The 10,732-nt window shown below is 61.3% G+C and overlaps 1 protein-coding gene across 3 annotated transcripts in view; it reads right to left on the reverse strand.

Moving 5' to 3' along the window:
• Nucleotides 1-8,619, reverse strand: part of LOC129130625 (natural resistance-associated macrophage protein 2-like) — a 54,739-nt gene extending 46,120 nt beyond the window's left edge. The window contains exon 1 of one of the 3 annotated variants that reach the window (XM_077192606.1): nucleotides 8,531-8,619. The gene's annotated coding sequence lies outside the window, so the exon portion shown is untranslated. Of the gene's footprint in view, nucleotides 1-451; nucleotides 525-8,530 lie in introns of those variants that run through there. The other 2 variants (XM_077192607.1, XM_077192608.1) reach the window with 2 other exon arrangements.
• Nucleotides 8,620-10,732: the final 2,113 nt, after the last annotated feature.

The raw sequence follows: 10,732 nt of genomic DNA on the forward strand, positions 1-10,732 counted from the left end.
CCCAAAATTCAAAAAACAAACAACAAACAAAAACCACAAAAAAAAAAACAAAAACAAAAAACCCAACAACAGAAAAAAAAAACAAAAAAGCCCCCAAAAAAACCCCAAAACAAAACAAACAAAAAAACCCCACCAAACCCAAAAATCAAAAAACAACAAACAAAACCCACAAAAAACAAAACAAAAAAAAAACCCAGAAAAAAACAAAAAAAGCCCCAAAAAAACCCCAAAAACAAAACAGACAAAAAACCCCAAAAACATCAAAAAACTGAATTAAAAAAAAACCACAAAAAAACCCCAAAAACCCCAAAAATACAAAAAAAAAAAACCAACAAAGACAAAAACAAAAACAAACAAACAAAAAAAACCAAAAAAAAACAAAAACAAAAAAAAAACAAAAAAAACCAAAAAAAACCCAAAGAAACCGCAAAAAAACCCCAGAAAAGTTTACCAAAAAATCAACTTTTCTCCAAAAGGTGATCCAGGAGGAATGAATGACCTTAGCCCAGAGCTGCAGCCCAGGATGATGAGTTTCACCCAGCAGGGAGATTTTGGGGGAAATGTTCGTTGTGGAGCCAGCTCAGTATCTGCCCCCAGGCTGGGAGGGGCAGGACTGGGCCCCTTTATCTGCCCCAGCAGCTGCAGGGCTGGGGGCTGCCCCCGCCCCAGGGAACGGCCCCAGTTCACCCCCAGAGAGGAGCCTGGCATGGGCAGCCCTGGCCAGGAGGGAATCCTTAAAATCCAGCCCTGAAATCCATCCTCAACCTGCCCTGGGTGCCCTTTTGTCTCCTCCTGTCACCTGGGAGCAGAGCCTGACCCCACCTGGCTGTGTCCCCTCCTGTCAGGGACTTTGGGGACTCCATCTTGGCCTGAGCAGCTTTAACATGAAGGAAATGAGGGAATTCTCCCTAAAATCCATCCTAAACCTGCCCTTGGCCTGGGCAGCTTTTCCATGAAAGAAATCAGGGAATTCTCCCTAAAATCCAACGTAAACCTGCCCTGGGAGAATTTTGTCTCCTGCTCTCACCTGGGAGCAGAGCCCAGACCCCACCTGGCTGTGTCCCCTCCTCTCAGGGAGTTCTGGGGACTCCATCTTGGCCTGAGCAGCTTTTCCATGAGGGAAATGAAGGAATTCTCCCTAAAATCCAAATTAAACCTGCCCTGGATGCCCTTTTGTCTCCTCCTCTCACCTGGAAGCAGAGCCTGACCCCACCTGGCTTTTCCCCCTCCTGTCAGGGACTTTGGGGACTCCACCCTTGGCCTGAGCAGCTTTTCCATTAAGGAAATCAGGGAATTCTCCCTAAAATCCATCCTAAACCTGCCCTGGATGCCCTTTTTGTCCCCTCCTGTCACTGGGGAGCAGAGCCTGACCCCATGTGGCTGTCAGGGACAAGTCCCCTCCTGTCAGGGACTTGTGGGGATTCCACCCCAGAGTGAGCAGCTTTTCCATGAGGGAAATGAGGGAATTCTCCCCAAAATCCATCCTAAACTTACCCTGGGAGAATTTTATCTCCTCCTGTAGCATGGGAGCAGAGCCCAGACCCCACCTGGCTGTGTCCCCTCCTCTCAGGGAGTTCTGGGGACCCCACCCTTGGCCTGAGCAGCTTTAACATGAAGGAATTCTCCCTAAAATCCATCCTAAACCTGCCCTGGGAGACTTTTTGTCTCCTCCTGTCACTTGGGAGCAGAGCCTGACCCCACCTGGCTGTGTCCCCTCCTCTTAGGGACTTGTGGAGACTCCACCCTGCACCTGAGCAGCTTTTCCATGAGGGAAATGAGGGAATTCTCCCTAAAATCCATCCTAAACTTGCCCTGGGAGACTTTTTGTTTCATCCTCTCACCTGGGAGCAGAGCCTGACCCCACCTGGCTTTTCCTCCTCCTCTCAGGGACTTGTGGGGATCCACCCTTGGCCTGAGCAGCTTTTCCATGAAAGAAATCAGGGAATTCTCCCTAAAATCCATCCTAAACCTACCCTGGGTGCCCTTTTTGTCTCCTCCTGTCACTGGGGAGCAGAGCCTGACCCCATGTGGCTGTCAGGGACAAGTCCCCTCCTGTCAGGGACTTGTGGGGACTCCACCCTTGGCCTGAGCAGCTTTTCCATGAGGGAAATGAAGGAATTCTCCCTAAAATTCATCCTAAACCTGCCCTGGGTGCCCTTTTTGTCTCCTCTTGTCACCTGGGAGCAGAGCCTGACCCCATGTGGCTGTGTCCCCTCCTGTCAGGGACTTGTGGGGACTCCACCCTTGGCCTGAGCAGCTTTTCCATGAGGGAAATCAGGGAATTCTCCCTAAAATCCAAGCTAAATCTGCCCTGGGAGAATTTTGTCTCCTGCTCTGACCTGGGAGCAGAGCTCAGACCCCACCTGGCTGTGTCCCCTCCTGTCAGGGACCTGTGGGGAGCTGAGCCCTCTCAGCCAAGCTCCAGCTCCTCCCTGTCCTGCCCTGGGGACCCAAAGCTGAGCCCAGGATTTGGGCTCTGCCCTCAGCTGTGCCCAGCACAGTGGGGTGGGCACTGCCCCCGTGCCAGTGCCCACCTGGGCTCACATCCAGCCCTGGGCTCTCTCCCACTCCCACCCAGCAGCTTCCCTGGCCCTGGGCTCAACCCCCAGGCTGGGCCTGGCATCACAGTGGGCACTCAGGGTGCCCAGGGAACATTCTCTGTGCCCACCCAGGCTGGGCACGGCACCACGAGCTCCCTGTGCCCACCCAGGCCTGGGCTGGCACCACGAGGTCCCTGTGCCCACCCAGGCTGGGCAGGGCACCACGAGGTCCCTGTGCCCACCCAGCCCTGGGCAGGGCACCACGAGGTCCCTGTGCCCACCCAGGCTGGGCAGGGCACCACGAGGTCCCTGTGCCCACCCAGGCTGGGCAGGGCACCACGAGGTCCCTGTGCCTCCCCTCCATGGCTGCTGCTGCTGTCCCCACGTGTGCAGCCAGCAGTGAACAAAGGGCTTCTTGTTCTGCCCCCACCCTGCTGTGCCACGAGTTCTTCCACAGCCCTGGGCTCCTCATCCTGATCCTGTTCCTGTTCCTCCTCATCCTGGGCTCATCCTGCTCCTTTCAAGAACCCTGGGCTCATCCTGCCCCTGCTCATCCTGGGCTCATCCTGCTTCATCCTGCTCCTGCTCCTTCCAACAGCCCTGAGCTCATCCTGCTCCTGCTCCTCCTCACCGTGGGCTCATCCTGGGCTCATCCAGCCCCTTCCCACAGCCCTGGGCTCATCCTGATCCTGTTCCTCTCAACACCCCTGGGCTCATCCTGGGCTCATCCTGATCCTGTTCCTCTCAACACCCCTGGGCTCATCCCGTTCCTGCTCATCCTGGGCTCATCCTGCTTCTCCCACCAGCCCTGGGCTCATCCTGCTCCTCCTCACCCTGTGCTCATCCTGGGCTCATCCTGCTCCTTTCAACAACCCTGGGCTCATGCTGTTCCCCTCAACAGCCCTGGGCTCATCCTGGGCTCATCCTGCTCCTGTTCCTCCTCAACCTAAGCTCATCCTGCTCCTTCTACAGCCCTGGGCTCATCCTGCTCCTGCTCCTTCCAACAGCCCAGGCCTCATCCTGCTCCTGCTCACCCTGGGCTCATCCTGCTCCTTCCAACACCCCTGGGCTCATCCTGCTCCTGTTCCTCCTCAACCTGAGCTCATCCTGCTCCTTCCAACAGCCCTGGGCTCATCCTGCCCCTGCTCATCCTGCTCCTGCTCACCCTGGGCTCATCCTGCTCCTGCTCCTTCCAACAGCCCTGGCCTCATCCTGCCCCTGCTCATCCTGTTCCTCCTCAACCTGAGCTCATCCTGCTCCTTCCAACACCCCTGGGCTCATCCTGCTTCTCCTCATCCTGGGCTCATCCTGCTCCTTTCAAGAACCCTGGGCTCATCCTGCTCCTTTCAAGAACCCTGGGCTCATCCTGCTCCTTCCACAGCCCTGGGCTCATCCTGGGCTCATCCTGCTCCTTCCACAGCCCTGGGCTCATCCTGGGCTCATCCTGCTCCTTTCAAGAACCCTGGGCTCATCCTGCTCCTTCCACAGCCCTGGGCTCATCCTGCTCCTGTTCCTCCCGACCCTGGACCCATCCTGCTGCTGCTCCTGCTCCTCCTGCCCAGCCTGGCCCCGTGCTGGGAGCAGTTCCTGCCATTGAGCTCAGCCCTTTGATGTGGGCTCTGAGCAGGGCTGGTTCCTGCAGACCCTGACGGATCCTCCTGGGCTGGTTTGGGGCTGACAGCTTGGCTTGATCCCTGCACAGACAGACACCCTGCAGGCTGGGAGCCCCTCACTGGGAGCACTGGGAACCCCTCACTGGTGGTACTGGGAGCACTGGGAACCCCTCACTGGTGGCACTGGGAGCACTGGGAGCCCCTCACTGGGAGCACTGGGAGCACTGGGAGCTCCTCACTGGGAGCAATGGGAACCCCTCACTGGTGACACTGGGAGCACTGGGAGCTCCTCACTGGGAGCCCCTCACTGGTGATACTGGGAGCACTGGGAGCCCCTCACTGGCGGCACTGGGAACTCCTCACTGGCGGCACTGGGAGCCCCTCACTGGTGACACTGGTGACACTGGGAGCCCCTCACTGGTGGCACTGGGACCCCTGGGAACCCCTCACTGGTGGCACTGGAAGCCCCTGACTGGTGGCACTGGGACCCCCGGGAGCCCCTGACTGGTGGCACTGGGAGCCCCTCACTGGTGGCACTGGTGGCACTGGGAGCCCCTCACTGGTGGCACTGGGACCCCCGGGAGCCCCTGACTGGTGGCACTGGGAGCCCCTCACTGGTGGCACTGGTGGCACTGGGAACCCCTCACTGGTGGCACTGGGACCCCTGGGAACCCCTCACTGGTGGCACTGGGACCCCCGGGTGCCCCTGACTGGTGGCACTGGGAGCCCCGGGAGCCCCTCGCTGGTGGCACTGGTGATACTGGGAGCCCCTCGCTGGTGGCACTGGTGGCACTGGGAGCCCCTCACTGGTGGCACTGGTGGCACTGGTGGCACTGGGTGCCCTGAGCTGCTCCCTGAGCCTCGGGCCAGCCCTTTCGGGTGAGGTCCCACTGGGAGCCGTGGGCAGGGCCCAGGTGGGCACTGGGCAGCCCAGCCCAGGTGAGCTGGGTGGTGGCAGCTGCTGCTGCAATCTCGGCCTGGCTGATCCCAGAGGGATTTCCCAACCCTCCTGCCCCAATTCCAGCTGCTGACCCTCCCACACGGCCCTGCTGGGTCAAGCACCTGGGAAAGCTCATCCTGTGCACAGAGCTGGGGGGTCACCCTGGGGACAGCACGGGGGGATCAGCCCTTGGGATCATCCCTGTGGGATCTTCCATCCCTGTGGGATCATCCATCCCTGTGGGATTCTATCCCTGAGGGATCATCTCTATGGTATCCACCCCTATAGTATCCCATCCCTGTGGGATCATCCATCCCTGTGGGATCATTCCTGTGGGATCATCCATCCCTGTGGGATTCTATCCCTGAGGGATCATCTCTATGGTATCCACCCCTGTAGTATCCCATCCCTGTGGGATCATCCATCCCTGTGGGATCATTCCTGTGGGATCATCTCTATAGGATCCACACCTAGAGTATCCCATCCCTGTGGGATTCCATCCCTGTGGGATCTCATCCCTGCAGGATCCATCTCTGTGGGATCATCTCTATGGGATCCATCCCTATAGGATCCCATCCCTGTGGAATTACCCCTGTGGGATCCATCTCTGTGGGATCCCATCCTTATGTGCTCCATCTCTGTGGGATCACCCCCATAGGATCCAATCCCTGTGGGATCATCCATGCAAGACCCACCCCTCCTCTCACCACGAGGGTGACCTGGTTACTCCACACCCCGAAACCAACAACACCTGCAGGGAGGAGCAGCTCCCCTCCCGCCCTGCTCAGCCCCCAGATTCAGGAGCCATCCCTGTAGGACCCATCCCTGCAGGGATCCCATCCCTGTAGGATCTCATCCCTGTGGGACCCATCCTTGCAGAATCCATCCCTGAGGGATCCCATCCCTGTAGGATCCATCCCTGCAGGGATCCCATCCCTGTAGGACCCATCCCTGAGGGATCCCATCCCTGCAGGTATCATCCCTGAGGGATCCCATCCCTGAGGGATCCATCCTTGCAGAATCCATCCCTGAGGGATCCCATCCCTGTAGGATCATCCCTGGGGGCTCCATCCCTGTAGGACCCCATCTCTTTGGGATCCCATCCCTCCAGGGATCATCCCCATGGGATCCCATCCCTATGGGCTCCATCCCTGCAGAATTCACCTCTTTGGGATCCATCCCTGCAGGATCACCCCTGTGGGCTCCCTCCCTGCCCCACTCCTGCCCAGGACAGGATCAGATGAAGGCAGGGCTGACCTGGGCTCTGCTCCTGGCTCACCTGGACATGGCCCCTGCCCACCCCCACCCCGGGCAGGCTGGACCAGCTCAGGCCCTGCCCGGCCCTGCCCGCATCCCACGCTCTGAAGCTGGTATCTGCCCTGGGCACAGCAGGGCATGGGCACTGAGCCTGCCCTGGGCATGGGCACTGAGCCTGCCCTGGGCACAGCAGGGAATGGGGGCACTGAGCCTGCCCTGGGCACAGCAGGGAATGGGGGCACTGAGCCTGTCCTGGGCAGGGGGCACTGAGCCTGCCCTGGGCACAGCAGGGAATGGGGGCACTGAGCCTGCCCTGGGCACAGCAGGGCATGGGCACTGAGCCTGCCCTGGGCATGGGCACTGAGCCTGTCCTGGGCACAGCAGGGCATGGGCACTGAGCCTGCCCTGGCAGGGCATGGGCACTGAGCCTGTCCTGGGCACAGCAGGGCATGGGCACTGAGCCTGCCCTGGGCACAGCAGGGAATGGGGGCACTGAGCCTGCCCTGGGCACAGCAGGGCATGGGCACTGAGCCTGCCCTGGGCACAGCAGGGAATGGGGGCACTGAGCCTGTCCTGGGCATGGGGCACTGAGCCTGCCCTGGGCACAGCAGGGCATGGGGGCACTGAGCCTGCCCTGGGCACAGCAGGGCATGGGGGCACTGAGCCTGCCCTGGGCACAGCAGGGCATGGGCACTGAGCCTGTCCTGGCAGGGCACGATGCACTGAGCCTGCCCTGGGCACAGCAGGGAATGGGGGCACTGAGCCTGCCCTGGGCACCGGGCTGGGATCTGCCCTGCTGACCCCGGGGTGCCCTGGTGCCCTCCTCTCACCACGAGGGTGACCCGGTTACTCCACACCCCGAAACCAACAGCACCTGCAGGGAGGAGCAGCTCCCCTCCCGCCCTGCTCAGCCCCCAGATATTTAGGAGCCAGCCCCCAGATTCAGCAGCCAGCTCCAGGTTTAGGAGCCCTCACATTCAGGATCCAGCCCCCAGGTTCAGGATCCAGCCCCAAATTCAGGAGCCGGTCCCTAGATTTAGGATCCAGGCCCCAGATTTAGCAGCCAGCCCTCAAATTTAGGATCCAGCCCCAGCTTAAGTAGCCAGACCCCAGATTTAGGATCCAGCCACATATTTAGGAGCCAGCCCCCAGATTTAGGAGCCAGCCCCCAGATTTAGGAACCAGCCCCCAGATTTAGGAGCCAGCCCCCAGATTTAGGAGCCAGCCTCCAGATTCAGGATCCGGCACATGATTTAAGAGCCAGCCCCAAATTTAGGAACCAGGCCCCAGACATTTAGAAGCCAGGCCCCAGATATTTAGGATCCAGCCCTCAGATTTAGGATTCACCCCTCAGATTTAGGATCCACCCCTCAGATTTAGGAGCCAGCCCCAGATTTAGGATCCAGCCCCAGATATTTAGGATTCACCCCTCAGATTTAGGATCCACCCCTCAGATTTAGGAGCCAGCCCCAGATTTAGGACCAGCCCCATATTCAGGGTCCAGCCCTGTTCCTCCCAGCGTGGGACGGGGCAGCTGACGCACACCTGAGCGTTTCCATCGCCCGGGCTGAGCCAAACCCACAAAGCCCCGGCGCCGTTATCGCCGCCGCTCCCGTTACCGGCACCGCGCGGGGACCGGAGCCCGCCCTGAGCCCGCCCCTGGACCTTGTTCGGGGCCGGGCGGGAGCCCGGAGCCCTGCGCGGTGACAGCGACATTGCCGAGCCCGGGGACACCGGGCCTGCGGCACCGGCCGGGCTCATCCTCCGCACCGGCACCGAACCGGAGCTGGCACCGGCACCGAACCGGAGCTGGCACCGGGGGCACGGGGACCCCATCTCGGGCACTTGGAGCCCCGGCACTCCCGTCCCGAGGGAGGGACGAGCCTGTGGGAGCCCCGAACCCCGGCGGAGCCGGTGCCGCCACCCCCGGCGGGGACCCCGGGACACCCCAAGGTCACCGGGGGACCCCGAAGCCCCGCGGGCGGTGCCGGGGGGCGACGGCGGCGGCTCCGTGACCCCGTCCCGACCCCCACCCGGGGGTCCCGCAGCACATCCAGGGCACCCCCGGGCACCGGAGACCCCCGCAAAGCCCCCGGTACTCCCGAGGCCGGAGCCCCCCGGGACCCCCGGGGCCGGAGCCCCCCGGTACCGCCCGCCGAGGGTTCGCCCCCATCGCTCACCGGCCCCGGCCGCCCCCGGCCCCGCCGCCGCCGCCGCCACATGCCCGGCCCGAGCCGCGTCCCGGCGCACCGAGCGCGTCACGGGGCGGCACCGGGGGCGGCACCGGGACCTCGGGGTGGGGCCTGAGCCCGAACGTGGCTGCGGGGCTGGGGACTGAGCCCCGGGGCGGCCCCAGGATGGCAGCCGGGTCCCACTTTGGGGTCCCAGGTCCCACTTTGGGGTCTGAGGTCCCAGAATGGCAGCCAGGGCTCCCAGTCCCAGTGTGGGGTCCCCGGCCCCAGTTTGGGGCACCAGGATGACAAACAGGGTTCCAGGTCCCAGTTTGGGGCCCCCAGGTCCCAGTTTCGGGTCCCAGGATAGGAGCCAGGGCTCCCAGTCCCAGTTTGGGGTCTGAGGTCCCACTTTGGGGTCCCAGATCTCAATTTGGGGTCGCAGGTCCCAGTTCGGGGCCCCCAGGTCCCAGTTTGGGGTGTCAGGATGGCAGACAGAGCCCCAGTCGCAGTTTGGGCCCGTAGGTCCCAGTTTGGGGCCCCAGTTCCAGTTTGGGGCACCAGGTCCCAGTTTGGGGTCCCCAGGTCCCAGTTTGGGGCACCAGGATGACAAACAGGGTTCCAGGTCCCACTTTGGGGCCCCCAGGTCCCAGTTTGGGGTCTGAGATCCCAGTTTGGGGTCCCAGGATAGGAGCCAGAGCCCCAGTCCCAGTTTGGGGTCCCAGGTCCCACTTCGGGGTCCCAGGTCCCACTTCGGGGTCCCAGGATAGCAGCCAGAGCCACAGTCCCAGTTTGGGGCTTCCAGTCCCACTTTGGGGTCTCAGGTCCCAGTTTGGGGCCCCCAGGTCCCACTTTGGGGTCTCAGGATGGCAGACAGAACTCCAGTCCCAGTTTGGGGCCCCCAGGTCCCAGTTTGGGGTCCCAGTCCCCCAGTACAGGGACCATGGACCCCCGTGCAGCCCCTGAGCCCCTAAAGGGGGGTTTGAGCCCCAGTGAGGCCCCAGGAGGGTCCCCAGACCCTCCCCATACCCAGGAGAGGTTTAGGATGGGTACAGGGAAAGGTTCTGCCCCCAGAGGGTGCTGGGCACTGCCCAGGGAACGGGCACAGCCCCGAGGCTGCCAGGAGTGCTTGGACAGCACTCCAGGGATGCCCAGGGTGCGATTTTGGGATGCCCAGGGCGCGATTTTGGGATGCCCAAGGCGCGATTTTGGGGTGTCTGTTCAGGACCAGCAATGGGCAGGAGCAGCCTGGCATTATTAATGGTGCTGCTAAATGTCCAAATCCTGGAAAAATGAGAAATCCAGCAGGTGGGAAACTCCACCAGCCCCAGCCCTGACCTGACAGTCAGGAAGAACCCAAAAAATATTCCTGAAAATAGGAATAACCCAACTGGAGGCCTCGCTCCCCACCTGGAACCAGGTGGGATTGACCCCACAGGAGCTGAGAAACGACACAAAATCCCCAAATCCCAGCTGGTTTGGGCTGGGAATATGCCCAAACTGCCCCAGCTGCTCCAAAGTGCCCCAAAATGCCCAAAATCCCGGCTGGTTTGGGCTGGGAAATTGCCCCAAACTGCCTCAATCTCGGCTGCTCCGGGCTGGGATTCTGCCCCAAACTGCCCAAAATCCCCAAATCCTGGCGGGTTTGGGCTGGCAAACTGCCCCAAAATCCCAAAATCCCAGCTGCTCCGGGCTGGGAAATTGTCCCAAACTGCCCCAAACTGCTCCAAAATGCCCCAAACTGCCCTAAAATCCCCAAATCCCGGTGGGTTTGGGCTGGGAATCTGCTCCAAACTGCCCAAACTGTCCCCAAACTGCCCAAATTCCGGTTGGTTTGGGCTTGGAAACTGCCCCAAAGTGCCCCAAAGTGCCCCAAAGTGCCCCAAAATCCCCAAATCCCGGCTGGTTTGGGCAGGGAATCTGCCCCAAAGTGCCCCAAAATCCCCAGTTCCCGGCTGCCCCGGGATGCCAGCCCTGGGCTCGGTACTCACCCAGCTCGCAGGCAGGGCTGGGTTTGCCGGGCATCGCTCCCGCTGCCGCCTCCGGATCCTGGGCTCTGTCCCGGCTCTGTCCCGGGCTCTGTCCCCAGCGCTGTCCCGGCACTGTCCCGGCTCTGTCCCGGGCTCTGTCCCCAGCGCTGTCCCGGCACTGTCCCGGCACTGTCCTGGCACTCTCCTGGCTTTGTCCTGGCTCTGTCCCCGGCACTGTCCC

This window comes from Agelaius phoeniceus, chromosome 35, assembly GCF_051311805.1.
Source record: "Agelaius phoeniceus isolate bAgePho1 chromosome 35, bAgePho1.hap1, whole genome shotgun sequence".
Classification (NCBI taxonomy): domain Eukaryota; kingdom Metazoa; phylum Chordata; class Aves; order Passeriformes; family Icteridae; genus Agelaius; species Agelaius phoeniceus.